This window comes from Crinia signifera, chromosome 3 (assembly GCF_055691185.1).
Source record: "Crinia signifera chromosome 3, ASM5569118v1, whole genome shotgun sequence".
NCBI classification, from domain to species: domain Eukaryota; kingdom Metazoa; phylum Chordata; class Amphibia; order Anura; family Myobatrachidae; genus Crinia; species Crinia signifera.
Genome location: NC_139219.1, coordinates 337,182,410 through 337,205,644, shown reverse-complemented (window position 1 = coordinate 337,205,644; position 23,235 = coordinate 337,182,410). Strand labels below are relative to the sequence as shown.

Below are 23,235 nucleotides of genomic sequence, written 5' to 3'. Positions count from 1 at the left end.
TAGGTAGACAAGTTAAAACATAAAACCACCTCTTGTTATGCAGTATATCTAGACTTCTCTGATACAATTCCTCTTAAAAGTAGTTAATTAGGTAAGTTTTTAGGAAACCATTGAAGCACATTTTAGTGTTTGTACCAATGTGTTTCTTTGTTCTTTAATGGATGAACAGTTTTACTAAATCTCTTTTTTAACATAATAAAAAAGATAGAACTGAGCCAAAATATTAATCTCAGTTTTGTATTGGTTTAATCAACAAATAATTATAAAAAAAAACAAAGATAGCAGAGGATGGTTTCGATCCATCGACCTCTGGGTTATGGGCCCAGCACGCTTCCGCTGCGCCACTCTGCTAATCATATAAACAGCTTCAGCTCCTGAAAGCTTACCTCTTGACAAGAAAGTACCAATTTGTTTTTTTGTTCTTCAATGGAGGAAGAGTTTTACAAAAGATCTCCAGATGTTGGCCTTTTACACATATTTCAATAAATCATTTTTAGATCACTAATTTGATACAAGTTTAGAGGGGTCTCTGTGGCGCAATCGGTTAGCGTGTTCGGCTGTTAACCGAAAGGTTGGTGATTCAATCCCACCCAGGGACGTAATTGACTTTTTGGTCACATTTTGGAGAACTAGATGTTGACAAGTTAAAACATTAAATCACCTCTTGTGGTATAGTGTTCCTGATCTTAGGTCACAGAAGCTCCTGAAAGCTTCACTCTTCATCAGAAAGTACCAATGTTTCTCCTCTGTTCTTCAGTAGATAAAGAATCTTACAAAAGCTCTTTAAAATAATGACTATTAAATCTATGTCTAGGAATTTTTTTATGGTACTAACTTGAATCTTGTCTTATTTTGTTGACTTGGAACAATCAGTCAGCACATTTGGCTTCTATCTCAAAGGTTTGTGGTTTAATCCCACCCAGTGATATTTTTGACCTTGTGATCATATTTTGAAGAACCTTAGGTAGACAAGTTAAAACGTAAAACCACCTCTTGTTATGCAGTATATCTAGACTTCTCTGATACAATTCCTCTTAAAAGTAGTTAATTAGGTAAGTTTTTAGGAAACCATTGAAGCACATTTTTAGTGTTTGTACCAATGTGTTTCTTTGTTCTTTAATGGATGAACAGTTTTACTAAATCTCTTTTTTAACATAATAAAAAAGATAGAACTGAGCCAAAATATTAATCTCAGTTTTGTATTGGTTTAATCAACAAATAATTATAAAAAAACAAAGATGGCAGAGGATGGTTTCGATCCATCGACCTTTTGGGCCCAGCACGCCTTCGCTGCGCCACTTTGCTAATCATATAAAAAGCTTCAGCTCCTGAAAGCTTACCTCTTGACAAGAAAGTACCAATTTGTTTTTTTGTTCTTCAATGGAGGAAGAGTTTTACAAAAGATCTCCAGATGTTGGCCTTTTACACATATTTCAATAAATCATTTTTAGATCACTAATTTGATACAACTTTAGAGGGGTCTCTGTGGCGCAATCGGTTAGCGCGTTCGGCTGTTTACCGAAAGGTTGGTGGTTCAATCCCACCCAGGGACGTAATCGACTTTTTGGTCACATTTTGGAGAACTAGATGTTGACAAGTTAAAACATTAAATCACCTCTTGTGGTATAGTGTTCCTGATCTTAAGTCACAGAAGCTCCTGAAAGCTTCACTCTTCATCAGAAAGTACCATTGTTTCTCCTCTGTTCTTCAGTAGATAAAGAATCTTACAAAAGCTCTTTAAAATAATGACTATTAAATCTATGTCTAGGAATTTTTTTATGGTACTAACTTGAATCTAGTCTTATTTTGTTGACTTGGAACAATCAGTCAGCACATTTGGTTTCTATCTCAAAGGTTTGTGGTTTAATCCCACCCAGGGATATTTAAAGAATAAATCATTTTTAGATCACTAATTTGATACAACTTTAGAGGGGTCTCTGTGGCGCGTTCGGCTGTTAACCGAAAGGTTGGTGGTTCAATCCCACCCAGGGACGTAATCGACTTTTTGGTCACATTTTGGAGAACTAGATGTTGACAAGTTAAAACATTAAATCACCTCTTGTGGTATAGTGTTCCTGATCTTAAGTCACAGAAGCTCCTGAAAGCTTCACTCTTCATCAGAAAGTACCAATGTTTCTCCTCTGTTCTTCAGTAGATAAAGAATCTTACAAAAGCTCTTTAAAATAATGACTATTAAATCTATGTCTAGGAATTTTTTTATGGTACTAACTTGAATCTAGTCTTATTTTGTTGACTTGGAACAATCAGTCAGCACATTTGGTTTCTATCTCAAAGGTTTGTGGTTTAATCCCACCCTGGGATATTTTTGACCTTGTGATCATATTTTGAAGAACCTTAGGTAGACAAGTTAAAACATAAAACCACCTCTTGTTATGCAGTATATCTAGACTTCTCTGATACAATTCCTCTTAAAAGTAGTTAATTAGGTAAGTTTTTAGGAAACCATTGAAGCACATTTAAGTGTTTGTACCAATGTGTTTCTTTGTTCTTTAATGGATGAACAGTTTTACTAAATCTCTTTTTTAACATAATAAAAAAGATAGAACTGAGCCAAAATATTCATCTCAGTTTTGTATTGGTTTAATCAACAAATAATTATAAAAAAAACAAAGATAGCAGAGGATGGTTTCGATCCATCGACCTCTGGGTTATGGGCCCAGCACGCTTCCACTGCGCCACTCTGCTAATCATATAAACAGCTTCAGCTCCTGAAAGCTTACCTCTTGACAAGAAAGTACCAATTTGTTTTTTTGTTCTTCAATGGAGGAAGAGTTTTACAAAAGATCTCCAGATGTTGGCCTTTTACACATATTTCAATAAATCATTTTTAGATCACTAATTTGATACAACTTTAGAGGGGTCTCTGTGGCGCAATCGGTTAGCGCGTTCGGCTGTTAACCGAAAGGTTGGTGGTTCAATCCCACCCAGGGACGTAATCGACTTTTTGGTCACATTTTGGAGAACTAGATGTTGACAAGTTAAAACATTAAATCACCTCTTGTGGTATAGTGTTCCTGATCTTAAGTCACAGAAGCTCCTGAAAGCTTCACTCTTCATCAGAAAGTACCAATGTTTCTCCTCTGTTCTTCAGTAGATAAAGAATCTTACAAAAGCTCTTTAAAATAATGACTATTAAATCTATGTCTAGGAATTTTTTTATGGTACTAACTTGAATCTAGTCTTATTTTGTTGACTTGGAACAATCAGTCAGCACATTTGGTTTCTATCTCAAAGGTTTGTGGTTTAATCCCACCCTGGGATATTTTTGACCTTGTGATCATATTTTGAAGAACCTTAGGTAGACAAGTTAAAACATAAAACCACCTCTTGTTATGCAGTATATCTAGACTTCTCTGATACAATTCCTCTTAAAAGTAGTTAATTAGGTAAGTTTTTAGGAAACCATTGAAGCACATTTAAGTGTTTGTACCAATGTGTTTCTTTGTTCTTTAATGGATGAACAGTTTTACTAAATCTCTTTTTTAACATAATAAAAAAGATAGAACTGAGCCAAAATATTAATCTCAGTTTTGTATTGGTTTAATCAACAAATAATTATAAAAAAAACAAAGATAGCAGAGGATGGTTTCGATCCATCGACCTCTGGGTTATGGGCCCAGCACGCTTCCGCTGCGCCACTCTGCTAATCATATAAACAGCTTCAGCTCCTGAAAGCTTACCTCTTGACAAGAAAGTACCAATTTGTTTTTTTGTTACTCAATGGAGGAAGAGTTTTACAAAAGATCTCCAGATGTTGGCCTTTTACACATATTTCAATAAATCATTTTTAGATCACTAATTTGATACAAGTTTTGAGGGGTCTCTGTGGCGCAATCGGTTAGCGTGTTCGGCTGTTAACCAAAAGGTTGGTGGTTCAATCCCACCCAGGGACGTAATCGACTTTTTGGTCACATTTTGGAGAACTAGATGTTGACAAGTTAAAACATTAAATCACCTCTTGTGGTATAGTGTTCCTGATCTTAAGTCACAGAAGCTCCTGAAAGCTCCACTCTTCATCAGAAAGTACCAATGTTTCTCCTCTGTTCTTCAGTAGATAAAGAATCTTACAAAAGCTCTTTAAAATAATGACTATTAAATCTATGTCTAGGAATTTTTTTATGGTACTAACTTGAATCTAGTCTTATTTTGTTGACTTGGAACAATCAGTCAGCACATTTGGTTTCTATCTCAAAGGTTTGTGGTTTAATCCCACCCTGGGATATTTTTGACCTTGTGATCATATTTTGAAGAACCTTAGGTAGACAAGTTAAAACATAAAACCACCTCTTGTTATGCAGTATATCTAGACTTCTCTGATACAATTCCTCTTAAAAGTAGTTAATTAGGTAAGTTTTTAGGAAACCATTGAAGCACATTTAAGTGTTTGTACCAATGTGTTTCTTTGTTCTTTAATGGATGAACAGTTTTACTAAATCTCTTTTTTAACATAATAAAAAAGATAGAACTGAGCCAAAATATTAATCTCAGTTTTGTATTGGTTTAATCAACAAATAATTATAAAAAAAACAAAGATAGCAGAGGATGGTTTCGATCCATCGACCTCTGGGTTATGGGCCCAGCACGCTTCCGCTGCGCCACTCTGCTAATCATATAAACAGCTTCAGCTCCTGAAAGCTTACCTCTTGACAAGAAAGTACCAATTTGTTTTTTTGTTACTCAATGGAGGAAGAGTTTTACAAAAGATCTCCAGATGTTGGCCTTTTACACATATTTCAATAAATCATTTTTAGATCACTAATTTGATACAAGTTTAGAGGGGTCTCTGTGGCGCAATCGGTTAGCGTGTTCGGCTGTTAACCGAAAGGTTGGTGGTTCAATCCCACCCAGGGACGTAATCGACTTTTTGGTCACATTTTGGAGAACTAGATGTTGACAAGTTAAAACATTAAATCACCTCTTGTGGTATAGTGTTCCTGATCTTAAGTCACAGAAGCTCCTGAAAGCTTCACTCTTCATCAGAAAGTACCAATGTTTCTCCTCTGTTCTTCAGTAGATAAAGAATCTTACAAAAGCTCTTTAAAATAATGACTATTAAATCTATGTCTAGGAATTTTTTTATGGTACTAACTTGAATCTAGTCTTATTTTGTTGACTTGGAACAATCAGTCAGCACATTTGGTTTCTATCTCAAAGGTTTGTGGTTTAATCCCACCCAGGGATATTTAAAGAATAAATCATTTTTAGATCACTAATTTGATACAACTTTAGAGGGGTCTCTGTGGCGCGTTCGGCTATTAACCGAAAGGTTGGTGGTTCAATCCCAACCAGGGACGTAATCGACTTTTTGGTCACATTTTGGAGAACTAGATGTTGACAAGTTAAAACATTAAATCACCTCTTGTGGTATAGTGTTCCTGATCTTAAGTCACAGAAGCTCCTGAAAGCTTCACTCTTCATCAGAAAGTACCAATGTTTCTCCTCTGTTCTTCAGTAGATAAAGAATCTTACAAAAGCTCTTTAAAATAATGACTATTAAATCTATGTCTAGGAATTTTTTTATGGTACTAATTCGAATCTAGTCTTATTTTGTTGACTTGGAACAAACAGTCAGCACATTTGGTTTCTATCTCAAAGGTTTGTGGTTTAATCCCACCCAGGGATATTTTTGACCTTGTGATCATATTTTGAAGAACCTTAGGTAGACAAGTTAAAACGTAAAACCACCTCTTGTTATGCAGTATATCTAGACTTCTCTGATACAATTCCTCTTAAAAGTAGTTAATTAGGTAAGTTTTTAGGAAACCATTGAAGCACATTTTTAGTGTTTGTACCAATGTGTTTCTTTGTTCTTTAATGGATGAACAGTTTTACTAAATCTCTTTTTTAACATAATAAAAAAGATAGAACTGAGCCAAAATATTAATCTCAGTTTTGTATTGGTTTAATCAACAAATAATTATAAAAAAACAAAGATGGCAGAGGATGGTTTCGATCCATCGACCTTTTGGGCCCAGCACGCCTTCGCTGCGCCACTTTGCTAATCATATAAACAGCTTCAGCTCCTGAAAGCTTACCTCTTGACAAGAAAGTACCAATTTGTTTTTTTGTTACTCAATGGAGGAAGAGTTTTACAAAAGATCTCCAGATGTTGGCCTTTTACACATATTTCTATAAATCATTTTTAGATCACTAATTTGATACAACTTTAGAGGGGTCTCTGTGGCGCAATCGGTTTGCGCGTTCGGCTGTTAACCGAAAGGTTGGTGGTTCAATCCCACCCAGGGACGTAATCGACTTTTTGGTCACATTTTGGAGAACTAGATGTTGACAAGTTAAAACATTAAATCACCTCTTGTGGTATAGTGTTCCTGATCTTAAGTCACAGAAGCTCCTGAAAGCTTCACTCTTCATCAGAAAGTACCAATGTTTCTCCTCTGTTCTTCAGTAGATAAAGAATCTTACAAAAGCTCTTTAAAATAATGACTATTAAATCTATGTCTAGGAATTTTTTTATGGTACTAACTTGAATCTAGTCTTATTTTGTTGACTTGGAACAATCAGTCAGCACATTTGGTTTCTATCTCAAAGGTTTGTGGTTTAATCCCACCCTGGGATATTTTTGACCTTGTGATCATATTTTGAAGAACCTTAGGTAGACAAGTTAAAACATAAAACCACCTCTTGTTATGCAGTATATCTAGACTTCTCTGATACAATTCCTCTTAAAAGTAGTTAATTAGGTAAGTTTTTAGGAAACCATTGAAGCACATTTTAGTGTTTGTACCAATGTGTTTCTTTGTTCTTTAATGGATGAACAGTTTTACTAAATCTCTTTTTTAACATAATAAAAAAGATAGAACTGAGCCAAAATATTAATCTCAGTTTTGTATTGGTTTAATCAACAAATAATTATAAAAAAACAAAGATAGCAGAGGATGGTTTCGATCCATCGACCTCTGGGTTATGGGCCCAGCACGCTTCCGCTGCGCCACTCTGCTAATCATATAAACAGCTTCAGCTCCTGAAAGCTTACCTCTTGACAAGAAAGTACCAATTTGTTTTTTTGTTACTCAATGGAGGAAGAGTTTTACAAACGATCTCCAGATGTTGGCCTTTTACACATATTTCAATAAATCATTTTTAGATCACTAATTTGATACAAGTTTAGAGGGGTCTCTGTGGCGCAATCGGTTAGCGTGTTCGGCTGTTAACCGAAAGGTTGGTGGTTCAATCCCACCCAGGGACGTAATTGACTTTTTGGTCACATTTTGGAGAACTAGATGTTGACAAGTTAAAACATTAAATCACCTCTTGTGGTATAGTGTTCCTGATCTTAAGTCACAGAAGCTCCTGAAAGCTTCACTCTTCATCAGAAAGTACCAATGTTTCTCCTCTGTTCTTCAGTAGATAAAGAATCTTACAAAAGCTCTTTAAAATAATGACTATTAAATCTATGTCTAGGAATTTTTTTATGGTACTAACTTGAATCTTGTCTTATTTTGTTGACTTGGAACAATCAGTCAGCACATTTGGTTTCTATCTCAAAGGTTTGTGGTTTAATCCCACCCAGGGATATTTAAAGAATAAATCATTTTTAGATCACTAATTTGATACAACTTTAGAGGGGTCTCTGTGGCGCGTTCGGCTGTTAACCGAAAGGTTGGTGGTTCAATCCCACCCAGGGACGTAATCGACTTTTTGGTCACATTTTGGAGAACTAGATGTTGACAAGTTAAAACATTAAATCACCTCTTGTGGTATAGTGTTCCTGATCTTAAGTCACAGAAGCTCCTGAAAGCTTCACTCTTCATCAGAAAGTACCATTGTTTCTCCTCTGTTCTTCAGTAGATAAAGAATCTTACAAAAGCTCTTTAAAATAATGACTATTAAATCTATGTCTAGGAATTTTTTTATGGTACTAACTTGAATCTAGTCTTATTTTGTTGACTTGGAACAATCAGTCAGCACATTTGGTTTCTATCTCAAAGGTTTGTGGTTTAATCCCACCCAGGGATATTTAAAGAATAAATCATTTTTAGATCACTAATTTGATACAACTTTAGAGGGGTCTCTGTGGCGCAATCGGTTAGCGTGTTCGGCTGTTAACCGAAAGGTTGGTGGTTCAATCCCACCCAGGGACGTAATTGACTTTTTGGTCACATTTTGGAGAACTAGATGTTGACAAGTTAAAACATTAAATCACCTCTTGTGGTATAGTGTTCCTGATCTTAAGTCACAGAAGCTCCTGAAAGCTTCACTCTTCATCAGAAAGTACCAATGTTTCTCCTCTGTTCTTCAGTAGATAAAGAATCTTACAAAAGCTCTTTAAAATAATGACTATTAAATCTATGTCTAGGAATTTTTTTATGGTACTAACTTGAATCTTGTCTTATTTTGTTGACTTGGAACAATCAGTCAGCACATTTGGTTTCTATCTCAAAGGTTTGTGGTTTAATCCCACCCAGGGATATTTAAAGAATAAATCATTTTTAGATCACTAATTTGATACAACTTTAGAGGGGTCTCTGTGGCGCGTTCGGCTGTTAACCAAAAGGTTGGTGGTTCAATCCCACCCAGGGACGTAATCGACTTTTTGGTCACATTTTGGAGAACTAGATGTTGACAAGTTAAAACATTAAATCACCTCTTGTGGTATAGTGTTCCTGATCTTAAGTCACAGAAGCTCCTGAAAGCTTCACTCTTCATCAGAAAGTACCATTGTTTCTCCTCTGTTCTTCAGTAGATAAAGAATCTTACAAAAGCTCTTTAAAATAATGACTATTAAATCTATGTCTAGGAATTTTTTTATGGTACTAACTTGAATCTAGTCTTATTTTGTTGACTTGGAACAATCAGTCAGCACATTTGGTTTCTATCTCAAAGGTTTGTGGTTTAATCCCACCCAGGGATATTTAAAGAATAAATCATTTTTAGATCACTAATTTGATACAACTTTAGTGGGGTCTCTGTGGCGCGTTCGGCTGTTAACCGAAAGGTTGGTGGTTCAATCCCACCCAGGGACGTAATCGACTTTTTGGTCACATTTTGGAGAACTAGATGTTGACAAGTTAAAACATTAAATCACCTCTTGTGGTATAGTGTTCCTGATCTTAAGTCACAGAAGCTCCTGAAAGCTTCACTCTTCATCAGAAAGTACCATTGTTTCTCCTCTGTTCTTCAGTAGATAAAGAATCTTACAAAAGCTCTTTAAAATAATGACTATTAAATCTATGTCTAGGAATTTTTTTATGGTACTAACTTGAATCTAGTCTTATTTTGTTGACTTGGAACAATCAGTCAGCACATTTGGTTTCTATCTCAAAGGTTTGTGGTTTAATCCCACCCAGGGATATTTAAAGAATAAATCATTTTTAGATCACTAATTTGATACAACTTTAGAGGGGTCTCTGTGGCGCGTTCGGCTGTTAACCGAAAGGTTGGTGGTTCAATCCCACCCAGGGACGTAATCGACTTTTTGGTCACATTTTGGAGAACTAGATGTTGACAAGTTAAAACATTAAATCACCTCTTGTGGTATAGTGTTCCTGATCTTAAGTCACAGAAGCTCCTGAAAGCTTCACTCTTCATCAGAAAGTACCAATGTTTCTCCTCTGTTCTTCAGTAGATAAAGAATCTTACAAAAGCTCTTTAAAATAATGACTATTAAATCTATGTCTAGGAATTTTTTTATGGTACTAACTTGAATCTAGTCTTATTTTGTTGACTTGGAACAATCAGTCAGCACATTTGGTTTCTATCTCAAAGGTTTGTGGTTTAATCCCACCCTGGGATATTTTTGACCTTGTGATCATATTTTGAAGAACCTTAGGTAGACAAGTTAAAACATAAAACCACCTCTTGTTATGCAGTATATCTAGACTTCTCTGATACAATTCCTCTTAAAAGTAGTTAATTAGGTAAGTTTTTAGGAAACCATTGAAGCACATTTAAGTGTTTGTACCAATGTGTTTCTTTGTTCTTTAATGGATGAACAGTTTTACTAAATCTCTTTTTTAACATAATAAAAAAGATAGAACTGAGCCAAAATATTAATCTCAGTTTTGTATTGGTTTAATCAACAAATAATTATAAAAAAAAACAAAGATAGCAGAGGATGGTTTCAATCCATCGACCTCTGGGTTATGGGCCCAGCACGCTTCCGCTGCGCCACTCTGCTAATCATATAAGCAGCTTCAGCTCCTGAAAGCTTACCTCTTGACAAGAAAGTACCAATTTGTTTTTTTGTTCTTCAATGGAGGAAGAGTTTTACAAAAGATCTCCAGATGTTGGCCTTTTACACATATTTCAATAAATCATTTTTAGATCACTAATTTGATACAACTTTAGAGGGGTCTCTGTGGCGCAATCGGTTAGCGCGTTCGGCTGTTAACCGAAAGGTTGGTGGTTCAATCCCACCCAGGGACGTAATCGACTTTTTGGTCACATTTTGGAGAACTAGTTAAAACATTAAATCACCTCTTGTGGTATAGTGTTCCTGATCTTAAGTCACAGAAGCTCCTGAAAGCTTCACTCTTCATCAGAAAGTACCAATGTTTCTCCTCTGTTCTTCAGTAGATAAAGAATCTTACAAAAGCTCTTTAACCCCTTCCCGACATTTGACGTACATGTACGTCATGGTCGGGAAGTACTTCCCGACATTTGACGTACATGTACGTCATGACTTCTAACTGTCACTGCGTCTAGAGACGCAGTGACAGTTAGGTGATGTCTGCTGTCCCTGACCGGTCGGCGATCGTGCCCCCCCCCGGTCGGCGATCGCTGTGATTGGCTGTTCAAATCTGAACAGCCATTCACAGCGTTTCCTGTGTTACCGGCGGCTAAGCCGCTCGGTAACACAGGGATCGGTGGTGATCGGTGCTGTCAGGTACAGCACCGATCACCACCGATGTGCAGCCCACCCCTCGCACCCGCCGGGCACTCACCCGGCAGCAGCAGCGGCTCCAACGGCTCCCCCGGAGCGTCTGGAGCGCACGCAGCGCTGCCCTCCTCCCCCCTCCCCCCCGCAGCAGCAGCAGCAGCATCAAGCTGCTGAAAAAGGTGTACAATAAAATATATGCACTGAAAATATATGTATATATATATATATATATATACTTGCTGCGAGCTGGCACTCCAGTGTAAAGCAGTCAGTAGCCCCGGTGCCTTTAGCCGATTGAATAAAACACAAATGGGTCCCAGAGGGTGATCCAAAGAAACGGCACTCGCAGGTCTTGATAATGCAGAATTTAATAAACAACGTTTCGGGGGTCCACAGCCCCCGTCGTCAGGTAACAGTACATATAATAAAACCAATCACCTCACCTTTTATCTAAGCGTGCAGCCAGTCAGCCGGGTCCACGGCGTCCTCACAGCTTCCGGGCGGAAGTTGTCATCCGACGCACTTCCGGTCCGGCGTCCCCGTTGCCGGGATACCGCAAGCCTGTGACGTGATACACGCTCTCATAGCATCACGTTACCAGGCAACAGGTTTCCTGGAGTCAGTGCCGGAGCCACGGCCTGACTTTGGCTGAAATAAAAACAAAAACAGAAAGCTGTTACTTGGCTGCGATGATGTAATGCAGCACTTAGAGACGTTTATAACATGCAAAATGGGCCTCAATAGAAAAATACAGCAATTACAGACAATAATGAAAGTCAAGCATTGGCAAATGCAATAAATAGCAATATAATGAAAGACATGTATGCATTCCGATGTTCAGGGCTATAAGTACTTAAATATTTTATAGTAGTGCATTCCATGTAATACGTTCATTTAGGCCATTAGGAGAAACAGTTCCTAAACGATAGATCCAGTTAGCCTCCAATTTGAGGAGGATCTTCTGTCGGTCTCCCCCTCTAGTGAGAGGGGGGACATGATCCACTATCATGTAGCGGAGGGATGATAAAGCATGGCCACATTGTTTGAAGTGGGATGCCACTGGTTGGTCGTTCGGCTTATCAGCTAGGGCCGCCTTTATTGCGGACCTGTGAAGTGCCGCCCTCTCCTTGAACTGTCTAGTCGACATGCCGACATAGTACAGTCCACAAGGACAAATAATGATGTAAATAATGTACTTAGTACTGCAGGTGAGTACATGTTTGATCTTATATTCCTTTTGCAGATGAGGATGTCTGAATGAGCAGCCGGTGATTAAGAATTGACAGGTGACACACTTTATACATTTGTAGCATCCTGGAGCTTTATACCTGATACTTGATTGTAGACTGGTGTCGAACCCTGTTATGTCGGAGTGGACCAATTTGTCCCGAAGGTTGCGTCCCCTGCGGTAACAGACCATTGATCTTGATGTAGAAAAGCATTTAAGCTCTTTGTCTGTGGCTATGATAGGCCATAATGCCCGATTGGCCACAGGGAGTACGGGGCTATTAGCATCGTACGTGGTGGTCCAAGGGAAGACATCCTTATGCTGTCGGACATTGGGTTTTAGAAGATTTTTTCTATCCAGTTTAAGGACTTTTTGTTTAGAAATGAGTAAGTCCTTTTTGAGGTATCCCCGATCTTGAAATTTAGAGACAATGATGTCTAGTTGTTATATATACATACACACACACATATATATATATATATATATATATATATGTGTGTGTGTATATATATGTATATATATAAATATATATATATATACATATATACACACATATATATATATATATATATATATATATATATATATGTGTGTATGTGTGTGTGTGTGTGTATATACCCCACCGATCGCCAGCCCCCCCCCCCCCCTCCCACCCGGCAGCCCCCCTCCCTCCCACCCACCCGGCTGCCGCAGCGCCAGCACCCCTCCCACCCCCCCGCCAGCCGCAGCGCCAGCCCCCCTCCCAAAGCTGGTGACTAAAATGGGGTCACTTGTGGGGGGGTTCCACTGTATTGGTGCTTCGGGGGTCTTGCTAATGCGACATAGCACCCACCATTCATTCCGCCACCAAAAATCACTCCTTCCCTTCTGAGTCCTGCCATGCACCCAACTGGTATTTTTTGGTCACACGTGAGGCATTGCCGTACTCGGGAGAAATTGGGGCACAGATTTTGGGGTGCTTTGTCTCCTTCATTCCTTGTGAAAATAAAAAATTTTGAGCCAGAACTGCATTTTTGTGTAAAAAATTACATTTTTTTACACAAAAATGCAGATCTGGCTCAAAATTTTTCATTTTCACAAGGAATGAAGGAGACAAAGCACCCCAAAATCTGTGCCCCAATTTCTCCCGAGTACGGCAATGCCTCATGTGTGACCAAAAAATACCAGTTGGGTGCATGGCAGGACTCAGAAGGGAAGGAGTGATTTTTGGATTTTGCAGCACAGATTCTGGTTGAATGACCCCCGAAACACCCATACAGTGGAACCCCCCCACAAGTGACCCCATTTTGCAAACTACACCCTTCAGGGAATTCATCAAGGGGTATAGTGTACATTTCAAACCCCCCGGGGTTTCACCAATTTTGATACAACTGAGCTGTGAAAATGAAAAATTAATTTTTTTTATTTTCACTGCCCAGTTGTACCACAATTGGTGAAACCCCTGGGGGTTTGAAATGTACACTATACCCCTAGATGAATTCCCTGAAGGGTGTAGTTTGCAAAATGGGGTCACTTGTGGGGGGGTTCCTAACTTTTAGCATCTTATGGTGCCTAGAAACCTACATGGTGCCTAAAAAATAATCTCATAAAAAGGAGGCTCCAAAATCAAGTAGGTGCTCCTTCTATTATGAAGCCTGTGGTTTGGTCACCGTGCACACTAGGGCCACATATAGGATATTTATGAAAACAAAAGAATTGGGGGAATCAATTTTTAGTCACATTTCTCTAGTAAAATCTACTGTATTCGTTAGAAAAATGTATTAAAATTGAAACTCTGCAAAAAAAATGAAATTTTGAAATTTCACCTACACTTTGTTTTAATTCCTGTGAAACACCTAAAGGGTTAACAAACTTCCAAAATGCTGTTTTGAATACTGTGAGGGGTGCAGTTTTTGAAATGGCATCATTTATGGGGGTGTCTCACATACAAGTCCCTCAAAGTCACATCAGAACTGAACTGGTCCCTAAAAAAATCAGTGTTTGAAATTTTCTTGAAAATTTGAGAATTTGCTATTCATATTTTACGCCTCCTAGTGTCCAAAAAAATGAAAAGGAAGTTGAAATAATGATGGCAACATAAAGTAGACATATGGTCTATGTTAGTTATTAACTATTTTGAGTGGTATGATTATTTGTCTCACAAGCAGAAAATTTAACATTTTGCAAATCGCTAAATTTTCCATTTTTTCACGACATTTTGGTATTTTTCACAAAAAAACACAGACTGTATCGACCCAAATTTACCACTAATTTGAAGTACAATGTGTCACGAAAAAACAATCTCAAAATCACTGGGATAAGTAAAAGCAAAAAAAAGTTATCCCCACTTAAGTGAGACATGTCAGATTTGAAAAAAATGGCTCTGTCAGGAACGCAAAAACTAGCTCTGTCAGGAAGGGGTTAAAATAATGACTATTAAATCTATGTCTAGGAATTTTTTTATGGTACTAACTTGAATCTAGTCTTATTTTGTTGACTTGGAACAATCAGTCAGCACATTTGGTTTCTATCTCAAAGGTTTGTGGTTTAATCCCACCCTGGGATATTTTTGACCTTGTGATCATATTTTGAAGAACCTTAGGTAGACAAGTTAAAACATAAAACCACCTCTTGTTATGCAGTATATCTAGACTTCTCTGATACAATTCCTCTTAAAAGTAGTTAATTAGGTAAGTTTTTAGGAAACCATTGAAGCACATTTAAGTGTTTGTACCAATGTGTTTCTTTGTTCTTTAATGGATGAACAGTTTTACTAAATCTCTTTTTTAACATAATAAAAAAGATAGAACTGAGCCAAAATATTAATCTCAGTTTTGTATTGGTTTAATCAACAAATAATTATAAAAAAAACAAAGATAGCAGAGGATGGTTTCGATCCATCGACCTCTGGGTTATGGGCCCAGCACGCTTCCGCTGCGCCACTCTGCTAATCATATAAACAGCTTCAGCTCCTGAAAGCTTACCTCTTGACAAGAAAGTACCAATTTGTTTTTTTGTTACTCAATGGAGGAAGAGTTTTACAAAAGATCTCCAGATGTTGGCCTTTTACACATATTTCAATAAATCATTTTTAGATCACTAATTTGATACAAGTTTAGAGGGGTCTCTGTGGCGCAATCGGTTAGCGTGTTCGGCTGTTAACCGAAAGGTTGGTGGTTCAATCCCACCCAGGGACGTAATCGACTTTTTGGTCACATTTTGGAGAACTAGATGTTGACAAGTTAAAACATTAAATCACCTCTTGTGGTATAGTGTTCCTGATCTTAAGTCACAGAAGCTCCTGAAAGCTCCACTCTTCATCAGAAAGTACCAATGTTTCTCCTCTGTTCTTCAGTAGATAAAGAATCTTACAAAAGCTCTTTAAAATAATGACTATTAAATCTATGTCTAGGAATTTTTTTATGGTACTAACTTGAATCTAGTCTTATTTTGTTGACTTAGAACAATCAGTCAGCACATTTGGTTTCTATCTCAAAGGTTTGTGGTTTAATCCCACCCTGGGATATTTTTGACCTTGTGATCATATTTTGAAGAACCTTAGGTAGACAAGTTAAAACATAAAACCACCTCTTGTTATGCAGTATATCTAGACTTCTCTGATACAATTCCTCTTAAAAGTAGTTAATTAGGTAAGTTTTTAGGAAACCATTGAAGCACATTTAAGTGTTTGTACCAATGTGTTTCTTTGTTCTTTAATGGATGAACAGTTTTACTAAATTTCTTTTTTAACATAATAAAAAAGATAGAACTGAGCCAAAATATTAATCTCAGTTTTGTATTGGTTTAATCAACAAATAATTATAAAAAAAACAAAGATAGCAGAGGATGGTTTCGATCCATCGACCTCTGGGTTATGGGCCCAGCACGCTTCCGCTGCGCCACTCTGCTAATCATATAAACAGCTTCAGCTCCTGAAAGCTTACCTCTTGACAAGAAAGTACCAATTTGTTTTTTTGTTACTCAATGGAGGAAGAGTTTTACAAAAGATCTCCAGATGTTGGCCTTTTACACATATTTCAATAAATCATTTTTAGATCACTAATTTGATACAAGTTTAGAGGGGTCTCTGTGGCGCAATCGGTTAGCGTGTTCGGCTGTTAACCGAAAGGTTGGTGGTTCAATCCCACCCAGGGACGTAATCAACTTTTTGGTCACATTTTGGAGAACTAGATGTTGACAAGTTAAAACATTAAATCACCTCTTGTGGTATAGTGTTCCTGAATTTAAGTCACAGAAGCTCCTGAAAGCTTCACTCTTCATCAGAAAGTACCAATGTTTCTCCTCTGTTCTTCAGTAGATAAAGAATCTTACAAAAGCTCTTTAAAATAATGACTATTAAATCTATGTCTAGGAATTTTTTTATGGTACTAACTTGAATCTTGTCTTATTTTGTTGACTTGGAACAATCAGTCAGCACATTTGGTTTCTATCTCAAAGGTTTGTGGTTTAATCCCACCCAGGGATATTTAAAGAATAAATCATTTTTAGATCACTAATTTGATACAACTTTAGAGGGGTCTCTGTGGCGCGTTCGGCTGTTAACCGAAAGGTTGGTGGTTCAATCCCACCCAGGGACGTAATCGACTTTTTGGTCACATTTTGGAGAACTAGATGTTGACAAGTTAAAACATTAAATCACCTCTTGTGGTATAGTGTTCCTGATCTTAAGTCACAGAAGCTCCTGAAAGCTTCACTCTTCATCAGAAAGTACCAATGTTTCTCCTCTGTTCTTCAGTAGATAAAGAATCTTACAAAAGCTCTTTAAAATAATGACTATTAAATCTATGTCTAGGAATTTTTTTATGGTACTAACTTGAATCTAGTCTTATTTTGTTGACTTGGAACAATCAGTCAGCACATTTGGTTTCTATCTCAAAGGTTTGTGGTTTAATCCCACCCAGGGATATTTAAAGAATAAATCATTTTTAGATCACTAATTTGATACAACTTTAGAGGGGTCTCTGTGGCGCGTTCGGCTGTTAACCGAAAGGTTGGTGGTTCAATCCCAACCAAGGACGTAATCGACTTTTTGGTCACATTTTGGAGAACTAGATGTTGACAAGTTAAAACATTAAATCACCTCTTGTGGTATAGTGTTCCTGATCTTAAGTCACAGAAGCTCCTGAAAGCTTCACTCTTCATCAGAAAGTACCAATGTTTCTCCTCTGTTCTTCAGTAGATAAAGAATCTTACAAAAGCTCTTTAAAATAATGACTATTAAATCTATGTCTAGGAATTTGTTTATGGTACTAATTCGAATCTAGTCTTATTTTGTTGACTTGGAACAAACAGTCAGCACATTTGGTTTCTATCTCAAAGGTTTGTGGTTTAATCCCACCCAGGGATATTTTTGACCTTGTGATCATATTTTGAAGAACCTTAGGTAGACAAGTTAAAACGTAAAACCACCTCTTGTTATGCAGTATATCTAGACTTCTCTGATACAATTCCTCTTAAAAGTAGTTAATTAGGTAAGTTTTTAGGAAACCATTGAAGCACATTTTTAGTGTTTGTACCAATGTGTTTCTTTGTTCTTTAATGGATGAACAGTTTTACTAAATCTCTTTTTTAACATAATAAAAAAGATAGAACTGAGCCAAAATATTAATCTCAGTTTTGTATTGGTTTAATCAACAAATAATTATAAAAAAACAAAGATGGCAGAGGATGGTTTCGATCCATCGACCTTTTGGGCCCAGCACGCCTTCGCTGCGCCACTTTGCTAATCATATAAACAGCTTCAGCTCCTGAAAGCTTACCTCTTGACAAGAAAGTACCAATTTGTTTTTTTGTTACTCAATGGAGGAAGAGTTTTACAAAAGATCTCCAGATGTTGGCCTTTTACACATATTTCTATAAATCATTTTTAGATCACTAATTTGATACAACTTTAGAGGGGTCTCTGTGGCGCAATCGGTTTGCGCGTTCGGCTGTTAACCGAAAGGTTGGTGGTTCAATCCCACCCAGGGACGTAATCGACTTTTTGGTCACATTTTGGAGAACTAGATGTTGACAAGTTAAAACATTAAATCACCTCTTGTGGTATAGTGTTCCTGATCTTAAGTCACAGAAGCTCCTGAAAGCTTCACTCTTCATCAGAAAGTACCAATGTTTCTCCTCTGTTCTTCAGTAGATAAAGAATCTTACAAAAGCTCTTTAAAATAATGACTATTAAATCTATGTCTAGGAATTTTTTTATGGTACTAACTTGAATCTAGTCTTATTTTGTTGACTTGGAACAATCAGTCAGCACATTTGGTTTCTATCTCAAAGGTTTGTGGTTTAATCCCACCCTGGGATATTTTTGACCTTGTGATCATATTTTGAAGAACCTTAGGTAGACAAGTTAAAACATAAAACCACCTCTTGTTATGCAGTATATCTAGACTTCTCTGATACAATTCCTCTTAAAAGTAGTTAATTAGGTAAGTTTTTAGGAAACCATTGAAGCACATTTTAGTGTTTGTACCAATGTGTTTCTTTGTTCTTTAATGGATGAACAGTTTTACTAAATCTCTTTTTTAACATAATAAAAAAGATAGAACTGAGCCAAAATATTAATCTCAGTTTTGTATTGGTTTAATCAACAAATAATTATAAAAAAACAAAGATAGCAGAGGATGGTTTCGATCCATCGACCTCTGGGTTATGGGCCCAGCACGCTTCCGCTGCGCCACTCTGCTAATCATATAAACAGCTTCAGCTCCTGAAAGCTTACCTCTTGACAAGAAAGTACCAATTTGTTTTTTTGTTACTCAATGGAGGAAGAGTTTTACAAAAGATCTCCAGATGTTGGCCTTTTACACATATTTCAATAAATCATTTTTAGATCACTAATTTGATACAAGTTTAGAGGGGTCTCTGTGGCGCAATCGGTTAGCGTGTTCGGCTGTTAACCGAAAGGTTGGTGGTTCAATCCCACCCAGGGACGTAATTGACTTTTTGGTCACATTTTGGAGAACTAGATGTTGACAAGTTAAAACATTAAATCACCTCTTGTGGTATAGTGTTCCTGATCTTAAGTCACAGAAGCTCCTGAAAGCTTCACTCTTCATCAGAAAGTACCAATGTTTCTCCTCTGTTCTTCAGTAGATAAAGAATCTTACAAAAGCTCTTTAAAATAATGACTATTAAATCTATGTCTAGGAATTTTTTTATGGTACTAACTTGAATCTTGTCTTATTTTGTTGACTTGGAACAATCAGTCAGCACATTTGGTTTCTATCTCAAAGGTTTGTGGTTTAATCCCACCCAGGGATATTTAAAGAATAAATCATTTTTAGATCACTAATTTGATACAACTTTAGAGGGGTCTCTGTGGCGCGTTCGGCTGTTAACCGAAAGGTTGGTGGTTCAATCCCACCCAGGGACGTAATCGACTTTTTGGTCACATTTTGGAGAACTAGATGTTGACAAGTTAAAACATTAAATCACCTCTTGTGGTATAGTGTTCCTGATCTTAAGTCACAGAAGCTCCTGAAAGCTTCACTCTTCATCAGAAAGTACCATTGTTTCTCCTCTGTTCTTCAGTAGATAAAGAATCTTACAAAAGCTCTTTAAAATAATGACTATTAAATCTATGTCTAGGAATTTTTTTATGGTACTAACTTGAATCTAGTCTTATTTTGTTGACTTGGAACAATCAGTCAGCACATTTGGTTTCTATCTCAAAGGTTTGTGGTTTAATCCCACCCAGGGATATTTAAAGAATAAATCATTTTTAGATCACTAATTTGATACAACTTTAGAGGGGTCTCTGTGGCGCAATCGGTTAGCGTGTTCGGCTGTTAACCGAAAGGTTGGTGGTTCAATCCCACCCAGGGACGTAATTGACTTTTTGGTCACATTTTGGAGAACTAGATGTTGACAAGTTAAAACATTAAATCACCTCTTGTGGTATAGTGTTCCTGATCTTAAGTCACAGAAGCTCCTGAAAGCTTCACTCTTCATCAGAAAGTACCAATGTTTCTCCTCTGTTCTTCAGTAGATAAAGAATCTTACAAAAGCTCTTTAAAATAATGACTATTAAATCTATGTCTAGGAATTTTTTTATGGTACTAACTTGAATCTTGTCTTATTTTGTTGACTTGGAACAATCAGTCAGCACATTTGGTTTCTATCTCAAAGGTTTGTGGTTTAATCCCACCCAGGGATATTTAAAGAATAAATCATTTTTAGATCACTAATTTGATACAACTTTAGAGGGGTCTCTGTGGCGCGTTCGGCTGTTAACCAAAAGGTTGGTGGTTCAATCCCACCCAGGGACGTAATCGACTTTTTGGTCACATTTTGGAGAACTAGATGTTGACAAGTTAAAACATTAAATCACCTCTTGTGGTATAGTGTTCCTGATCTTAAGTCACAGAAGCTCCTGAAAGCTTCACTCTTCATCAGAAAGTACCATTGTTTCTCCTCTGTTCTTCAGTAGACAAAGAATCTTACAAAAGCTCTTTAAAATAATGACTATTAAATCTATGTCTAGGAATTTTTTTATGGTACTAACTTGAATCTAGTCTTATTTTGTTGACTTGGAACAATCAGTCAGCACATTTGGTTTCTATCTCAAAGGTTTGTGGTTTAATCCCACCCAGGGATATTTAAAGAATAAATCATTTTTAGATCACTAATTTGATACAACTTTAGTGGGGTCTCTGTGGCGCGTTCGGCTGTTAACCGAAAGGTTGGTGGTTCAATCCCACCCAGGGACGTAATCGACTTTTTGGTCACATTTTGGAGAACTAGATGTTGACAAGTTAAAACATTAAATCACCTCTTGTGGTATAGTGTTCCTGATCTTAAGTCACAGAAGCTCCTGAAAGCTTCACTCTTCATCAGAAAGTACCATTGTTTCTCCTCTGTTCTTCAGTAGATAAAGAATCTTACAAAAGCTCTTTAAAATAATGACTATTAAATCTATGTCTAGGAATTTTTTTATGGTACTAACTTGAATCTAGTCTTATTTTGTTGACTTGGAACAATCAGTCAGCACATTTGGTTTCTATCTCAAAGGTTTGTGGTTTAATCCCACCCAGGGATATTTAAAGAATAAATCATTTTTAGATCACTAATTTGATACAACTTTAGAGGGGTCTCTGTGGCGCGTTCGGCTGTTAACCGAAAGGTTGGTGGTTCAATCCCACCCAGGGACGTAATCGACTTTTTGGTCACATTTTGGAGAACTAGATGTTGACAAGTTAAAACATTAAATCACCTCTTGTGGTATAGTGTTCCTGATCTTAAGTCACAGAAGCTCCTGAAAGCTTCACTCTTCATCAGAAAGTACCAATGTTTCTCCTCTGTTCTTCAGTAGATAAAGAATCTTACAAAAGCTCTTTAAAATAATGACTATTAAATCTATGTCTAGGAATTTTTTTATGGTACTAACTTGAATCTAGTCTTATTTTGTTGACTTGGAACAATCAGTCAGCACATTTGGTTTCTATCTCAAAGGTTTGTGGTTTAATCCCACCCTGGGATATTTTTGACCTTGTGATCATATTTTGAAGAACCTTAGGTAGACAAGTTAAAACATAAAACCACCTCTTGTTATGCAGTATATCTAGACTTCTCTGATACAATTCCTCTTAAAAGTAGTTAATTAGGTAAGTTTTTAGGAAACCATTGAAGCACATTTAAGTGTTTGTACCAATGTGTTTCTTTGTTCTTTAATGGATGAACAGTTTTACTAAATCTCTTTTTTAACATAATAAAAAAGATAGAACTGAGCCAAAATATTAATCTCAGCTTTGTATTGGTTTAATTAACAAATAATTATAAAAAAAAACAAAGATAGCAGAGGATGGTTTCAATCCATCGACCTCTGGGTTATGGGCCCAGCACGCTTCCGCTGCGCCACTCTGCTAATCATATAAACAGCTTCAGCTCCTGAAAGCTTACCTCTTGACAAGAAAGTACCAATTTGTTTTTTTGTTCTTCAATGGAGGAAGAGTTTTACAAAAGATCTCCAGATGTTGGCCTTTTACACATATTTCAATAAATCATTTTTAGATCACTAATTTGATACAACTTTAGAGGGGTCTCTGTGGCGCAATCGGTTAGCGCGTTCGGCTGTTAACCGAAAGGTTGGTGGTTCAATCCCACCCAGGGACGTAATCGACTTTTTGGTCACATTTTGGAGAACTAGTTAAAACATTAAATCACCTCTTGTGGTATAGTGTTCCTGATCTTAAGTCACAGAAGCTCCTGAAAGCTTCACTCTTCATCAGAAAGTACCAATGTTTCTCCTCTGTTCTTCAGTAGATAAAGAATCTTACAAAAGCTCTTTAACCCCTTCCCGACATTTGACGTACATGTACGTCATGGTCGGGAAGTACTTCCCGACATTTGACGTACATGTAAGTCATGACTTCTAACTGTCACTGCGTCTAGAGACGCAGTGACAGTTAGGTGATGTCTGCTGTCCCTGACAGCAGACATCCCCCCTCGCCGCCCAGGGGGGGCAGGGGTGCCCCCCCCGGTCGGCGATCGCTGTGATTGGCTGTTCAAATCTGAACAGCCATTCACAGCGTTTCCTGTGTTACCGGCGGCTAAGCCGCTCGGTAACACAGGGATCGGTGGTGATCGGTGCTGTCAGGTACAGCACCGATCACCACCGATGTGCAGCCCACCCCTCGCACCCGCCGGGCACTCACCCGGCAGCAGCAGCGGCTCCAACGGCTCCCCCGGAGCGTCTGGAGCGCACGCAGCGCTGCCCTCCTCCCCCCTCCCCCCCGCAGCAGCAGCAGCAGCATCAAGCTGCTGAAAAAGGTGTACAATAAAATATATGCACTGAAAATATATGTATATATATATATATATATATATATATATACATACACACACACATATATATATATATATATATATATATATATATGTGTGTGTGTATATATATGTATATATATAAATATATATATATATACATATATACACACATATATATATATATATATATATATATATATATATATATATATATGTGTGTGTGTGTGTGTGTGTGTGTGTATATACCCCACCGATCGCCAGCCCCCCCCCCCCCTCCCACCCGGCAGCCCCCCTCCCTCCCACCCACCCGGCTGCCGCAGCGCCAGCACCCCTCCCACCCCCCCGCCAGCCGCAGCGCCAGCCCCCCTCCCAAAGCTGGTGA

The 23,235-nt window shown here is 37.5% G+C and overlaps 13 non-coding genes across 13 annotated transcripts; 12 read left to right on the top strand and 1 right to left on the bottom strand.

Moving 5' to 3' along the window:
- Positions 1–2,634: 2,634 nt before the first annotated feature.
- On the bottom strand, positions 2,635–2,706 carry TRNAM-CAU (transfer RNA methionine (anticodon CAU)). The gene has a single exon. It is a non-coding gene; the product is annotated as a tRNA-Met (tRNA).
- Positions 2,707–2,880: 174 nt separating this feature from the next.
- On the top strand, positions 2,881–2,954 carry TRNAN-GUU (transfer RNA asparagine (anticodon GUU)). Its single transcript has one exon. It is a non-coding gene; the product is annotated as a tRNA-Asn (tRNA).
- A 1,846-nt stretch (positions 2,955–4,800) lies between these two features.
- TRNAN-GUU (transfer RNA asparagine (anticodon GUU)) lies at positions 4,801–4,874 on the top strand. The gene has a single exon. It is a non-coding gene; the product is annotated as a tRNA-Asn (tRNA).
- A 1,321-nt stretch (positions 4,875–6,195) lies between these two features.
- Positions 6,196–6,269, top strand: TRNAN-GUU (transfer RNA asparagine (anticodon GUU)). The gene has a single exon. It is a non-coding gene; the product is annotated as a tRNA-Asn (tRNA).
- Positions 6,270–7,154: 885 nt separating this feature from the next.
- Positions 7,155–7,228, top strand: TRNAN-GUU (transfer RNA asparagine (anticodon GUU)). Its single transcript has one exon. It is a non-coding gene; the product is annotated as a tRNA-Asn (tRNA).
- Positions 7,229–8,049: 821 nt separating this feature from the next.
- On the top strand, positions 8,050–8,123 carry TRNAN-GUU (transfer RNA asparagine (anticodon GUU)). Its single transcript has one exon. It is a non-coding gene; the product is annotated as a tRNA-Asn (tRNA).
- A 2,210-nt stretch (positions 8,124–10,333) lies between these two features.
- Positions 10,334–10,407, top strand: TRNAN-GUU (transfer RNA asparagine (anticodon GUU)). The gene has a single exon. It is a non-coding gene; the product is annotated as a tRNA-Asn (tRNA).
- A 4,784-nt stretch (positions 10,408–15,191) lies between these two features.
- Positions 15,192–15,265, top strand: TRNAN-GUU (transfer RNA asparagine (anticodon GUU)). Its single transcript has one exon. It is a non-coding gene; the product is annotated as a tRNA-Asn (tRNA).
- Positions 15,266–16,151: 886 nt separating this feature from the next.
- Positions 16,152–16,225, top strand: TRNAN-GUU (transfer RNA asparagine (anticodon GUU)). Its single transcript has one exon. It is a non-coding gene; the product is annotated as a tRNA-Asn (tRNA).
- Positions 16,226–17,987: 1,762 nt separating this feature from the next.
- Positions 17,988–18,061, top strand: TRNAN-GUU (transfer RNA asparagine (anticodon GUU)). The gene has a single exon. It is a non-coding gene; the product is annotated as a tRNA-Asn (tRNA).
- Positions 18,062–18,946: 885 nt separating this feature from the next.
- Positions 18,947–19,020, top strand: TRNAN-GUU (transfer RNA asparagine (anticodon GUU)). Its single transcript has one exon. It is a non-coding gene; the product is annotated as a tRNA-Asn (tRNA).
- An 821-nt stretch (positions 19,021–19,841) lies between these two features.
- TRNAN-GUU (transfer RNA asparagine (anticodon GUU)) lies at positions 19,842–19,915 on the top strand. Its single transcript has one exon. It is a non-coding gene; the product is annotated as a tRNA-Asn (tRNA).
- A 2,210-nt stretch (positions 19,916–22,125) lies between these two features.
- TRNAN-GUU (transfer RNA asparagine (anticodon GUU)) lies at positions 22,126–22,199 on the top strand. Its single transcript has one exon. It is a non-coding gene; the product is annotated as a tRNA-Asn (tRNA).
- Positions 22,200–23,235: the final 1,036 nt, after the last annotated feature.